Below are 5,707 nucleotides of genomic sequence, written 5' to 3'. Positions count from 1 at the left end.
CATTTTTTGCGATTTATTTATATTTGTTGGTAGTTAGGAAGTGGGCATATTTCCTTTTTTAATGACTAATGGGATTTTCAGGTTCAATCATTCGAGAGTTTTTTTCACTTTATTTATGATTTACATATTGTTTATGCTATAGTTGCCACTAGACAACTATTCTTAAATGCCTCGTGCACTTCTAATTTAAACAGTTACCCAGTTAATCATTAGACATTTTTTTCCCTCATAGAATACAAAACTAGCAACAAGAAGATTCCTAGAAAAATAAGTTATAAAGCTTACATAGTTCAAACATTGACCTGACAGCCCATACCAGGATTGCAATTCTTATGTAGTCACATCCTTATGCATTGTTAAAAATGCTCTTTGGAACCAATGAATCCTAGTCTGACCTCTTTACTAAATGAATTTAACAATTTTTCTTTATGGTATATAGGGTTATGATTGTCTCTATCTTCCAAGGTTGTCCTAACGACTCCTGTCAAATGCCTGATGCATGCAATATTTATCTTTGGTCCTAACTCAATATTCACATCTAAACCCTTACATGGCTGGCCTTCTTAAAACATCATACCATGATGTTCTATCTCTGTAAAATGTGAGAAGGATTTCACCGCACACTGCACTTCTTGAAATTTGAACTTGATCCTATCAAGTGACAAATTTCCTAAACAATCTCAAAGTGAAATGGAAAAAGCAATCCCCGAGTTTTCGTAATGTTGCAAACTTGTCTTTTCTAGAAATGAGGTTAATAGTTTTATTCCAAAAAGGGTTAGAATTGCATGCCATTGAATATTGCATGAGGTAAATTTAAAAATATTCCCATTTTGGATTCTCATTAAGGGGATTTCATCTAAACGCTACCTTCACTTTATATCTTGATTACTATATGACGATGAAATTTCTTTGACATGGTAAGAATTTACCCTCCATTGTGATTACCATTCAATTGGGACAATGAACAAGTTATATCTAATGATAGTTCTCTCCAAAATGAGGACATATGCTTTCTTCATGTTTGATTTCTAGATTTATTAATCCACACATTTTTAGGAACTATGTAGATAAGAAAAATAAATATTTTTTTTGAGAGCTAGGAAAATGATAGAATTGGATGCTTGAAGAACTGAAGTATTAAGAAAATTAGTAAAAATTATCTAGCAAAAATTCCAGTCACATCTTGCTCTAAAGAAATTTCTTGCTTTGCGCAATGGAACCATTAATTTGTAATCTCTATGGAGAGGTGTTTTTTATTCATGAATATATAGCTCTACTGGTGGAAAGTTATACTGAATGTGAATTTTTTTGTTGCTACTTGCAAAATCTATTTCTCAATGCTAGTGGTTTATTGTGCTTTATATGCTATGTAAATTTATGGGCTAGACAATTGTAATTTTGTGAAGCAAGAAAATTTTCCTTTTTCAACATGTTTTAGCATTTTAATGTTTGCATGGAACCAAGCTCATGAGAACTTTAAAAATAAGAAGAGGGAGGCTGCTACAATTTGAATGCAAAAATATGCCTGCAGATACCAAGCTCACAAGGCTTATACACAGCTGTGATTGTCAACCATTGTCATTCAAGTAGGTTTACATGCAATGGTTGCTCACAATGAATTTTTCTTTAGGTCTCAAACTAAAGCTTCAATTATTATATAGGTATTCTTTTTGCTACTTTGGCAAATGGGTGGTGTAAAGTGTGTTTTATCACTTGAGCTTTTTGTAATGTATTTTTTTCAAATTTGGATCTTTAACAATGTTTTAATGGATATATAAATCTGCATGGTATTTTGAATTTGAAGGAATATCTTTACCATTGAAATATCCATCTGAATGAATTGGCATTTCTTCACTATTGTTAAGTCTACCCTTGGCATTCATCATATCATCATTCCTGGATTTGTCATTCAAAGATTTTACTTCTTTCTTAGGCTCATCCTTATCCTTAAAGCAATCCAAGAAATTTTGACCAATCCTTTGGTCATGAACATGGCATCCTAGTCGTGGGATGGGCCAAAATTGGTCAACATTTTGACCAATTCTAAGAAGTTTTCCACCTAGAATTGGTTGAACTCTTGATAAGTTCTTGATAGTTTTCTATGAACAATTGGTGGAAATTTCGACCAATTCTTGAAAGTTTTTGACCAAACATTGGTGGAAATTTTTACAAGTTCTTAAATTTTTTCACCCAAGAATTGGTCAAAATTTTGACCATTTCTTGACATTTTTCGACCACTATTTGGTCAAAATTTTGACCAAAAATGACAAATCAAAGTTAGTAGAGACAAAAACTTTTCGACTAATGTATTCATCAAAATTGCAAGCAACCTGCAAGTTGGTTGAAATTTTGATGAAAAAAAATGCCATGAATAGCTTGGTTAAAATTTTGACCAACCTAGGTTGAAATTTCAACCAAAATTCCTCAAAAATTGAGTTCAAATTTACTAGTGGAAGGAAAAAGAAGAAAATGTTTGTAGTGCTACTAGAATATGTTTTGTTGATGAAAACAAGTTTCTTAAAGGTATGAAACATGAGCTTATGTGCTTTGCTATAATTCCTAAAGCTAGTAAAGAAGAAGTAGAGGAGGTAACTATAGAAGTTGTAGATATGTTGGGAGAGTTTTTTGATATTGTGTAAGATAATGTACGTAATGGATTGCCCCTAATGAGGAAGATTAGTCACTAGATGGATTTGGTTCCAAGAACTAATTTTCTAAACAAGGCGGTGCATAGAATGATGCTAGTAGAGAGTGAAAAGTTGAACAGACAAGTCCATGAGTTATTGTAGAAGGGGTTGATTCGAGATAGTCTGAGTCCATGTGTTGTACTAGTTGTATTAACACCAAAGAAGAATGAAGAATGGAGGATGTACATAGATTCTCCTACTATTAACAAGATCACAATCAAGTCTAGATTTCCATTTCCAATGATGGATGATATTGGGTGAAAGCACAAACCTGCACCAACATGTCACTCTTTTGTAAAGGAAAAGGCTAACAAAAGTACAACTATTCACCTTCAATGACATAAAATTAGTATTATTATTTTGAATTTGAAAATGAAGTAAACTAATGAAATGTGTAGAAATGGATGAAGTTTAGGATTATAATTTTTAACAATTATTTGAAATTAGAATTGATATATTTTCCTTATTTTTGAAGACAAATTTTTAGTTGCTAAAAAATGCTAAAAATTGGGGAACTAGTTCCCACTACAAAAGTCTAAGGAAATAAACTTATTTCCTTTTGATCTCATACTGTGTTATAGATAACATATATAGCTAAAACAATCAAAAATAAAAATCAACTTTAGACCTCTATTTTTTCTTTTATAATAATTCAAATTTCAACTTACATAAAATTGATAGTTTTCATCTCCCACCATATTTTTAAAAAAAATCTATTCTAACCAGGAGAAAAATTATACATTCTAGAAGAGGACTCTCTCCTCTAGAATGTCATATAATTTTTATATTTTTTGGATATGATTTAATATGTTTTTCTTTTTCAAAATTGACATAATTTTGATTGTTAAGATATGTGCTTATAGAATTTTTTAATTATAATATACTACATCTAATTAAAACACTATAAACTCTATATGAGAATATTCTTGACTTTGAGCTCTATAAAATGGTATTTGTATGTTATTAAAAAATATCATAAAAAATAGTAAAAGTTATTGAAATGCCACTTTTCTGAAGTAATTTTATTTCTTTAGTAATTGGATAAAACTAGTATATAACATGCATTTGATAGCCATCTCCGATTGGAAAAGTGTGAGACCATATATAAAATAGCTAGAATAAATTGATCTAAATCATATGATTTAACAAAATTGATTTTTAGATAGAAATGCTCAATTTCAATCGTTTTGATAAGTTAGCCTGAAAGGTGACACAAGTTTGTACTTTTACCTTATTATGGACTATTTGAGTGGAGTTGAGTATTTGACAAAGTTAAATCTAAAGAGTGGGTACCATCAGATTTGTATCGGAGAAGGTAATGAGTGGAAGACTACTTTGAAGACAAAAGAAGGACTGTATGAGTGGTTAGCCATACCTTTTGGGCTAACCAATGCACAAAGCACTTTCATGAGGCTCATGAATGAGGTACTAAAGGAGTTACTAGGTAAGTTTGTCATTGTTTACCTAGATGATATTTTGATCTTTAGTAAGACATTGGAAGAGCATTTGATCCATATTCGCAAGGTGTTTAATAAGTTGAGTGAAGAAAAGTTGCTAATAAACATGAAGAAGTGTAGTTTTGTAAAGGAGTTGGTGTACCTAGGATTTGTAGTCTTAGCAAAAGGTTTGAAAATGGACCCAGAGAGAGTAAAGGTTATCCATGGATGGCCTACTCCAAGTAGTGCAAAAAAAGTAAGATCTTTTCATAGATTGACTAGTTTTTATATAAAGTTCATAAGAGGTTTTAGCAATATTTGTAGACCCTTGACTAAAACAATGAGAGGGGATAGGAAAGACTTTAAGTGAATTATAGGAGAAAATAATATTTTTAATTTGTTGAAACAGAAAGTTATAGAGTAGCCTATTTTAGCACTTCTAGATATTAACAAGGTGTTTCAAGTAGATTGTGATGCTAGTGATACTACAATTGGAGCTATTATGAGCCAAGAAGGTAGACTTGTTGCTTATTTTAATGAGAGATTGAATGATGCAAAAAGAAAATATTTTGTTTATGATCAGAAATTTTATGAGTTTTATTTTTTATACTAGTCATCAAGCTTTGCAATATTTGAATAGTCAAGGAAAATTGAACCAAAGGCATTTGGAGTGGGTTGTGTTTTTGCAAAGTCATACATTTGTTTTGAAACACATGAGTAAGAAGTCTAACAAAGTTGCAGATGCTCTTAGTAGGAGACAAATTTTGCTGATAGAAATACAAATAGAGGTGGTTGGGTTCAAGGAACTCAGTACTTTGTATCCAAATGATCTTAATTTTGATGAAGATTGGAAGGCTTGTATCGAACCTATTACACATAACAGGACAAAGTGGTTGGATTTCATAATCCAAGATAATATGTTGTTCAAAGGAAGCCAGTTGTGCATTCTCAGAGGTTCAATGAGAGAGAATCTCATTGAGGAGAAGCATAGCAGAGGATTGACTAGATATTTTGGCAGAGATAAAACCATAGCTTTGGTTACTGAGAATTGTTACTAGCCATAGTTACAGAAAGATGTGAAGAAGTTTGCACAGAGTTGTGGAGTATGTTAGATGGCGAAAGGAGTCAAGCAGAATATAGGGTTGTATTAACCATTACCCATATCAGAGAAGCCATGGGAGAATGTTAGGATGGATTTTGTTCTTGGATTATTGAGAATACAACATGTGCATGATTCTATTTTTTTTGGTGGTTGATAAGTTTTCAAAGATGAAGCATTTTATTCATGTAGCAGAGTTGTTTCTTAGAGAAGTGGTGAGACTACATGGTTTGCCAAAGAGTATAGTTTCAGATCAAGATATCAAATTTGTTGAGTATTTCTAGCATATATTCTGGAAGAAGTTGAAGATAGATTTGAAGTTCAATTCATCACATCATCCATAGACTGATGGATAGATAGAAGCTATGAACCGTAGTTTGGTAAATTTGTTGAGATGTTTGGTTGGAGACAAACCAAAAGGATGGGATATGATTTTACCATAGGCATAATTTGCATATAATAATTCTATCAATAGGATTATTGGT

The sequence above is a fragment of the Cupressus sempervirens genome, chromosome 3, assembly GCF_028749045.1.
Source record: "Cupressus sempervirens isolate cs-2001-9-10 chromosome 3, ASM2874904v1, whole genome shotgun sequence".
Taxonomy (NCBI): Eukaryota; Viridiplantae; Streptophyta; class Pinopsida; order Cupressales; family Cupressaceae; genus Cupressus; species Cupressus sempervirens.
The sequence above is the reverse complement of the archived record's forward strand: the minus strand, read 5'-3'. Positions refer to the sequence as shown.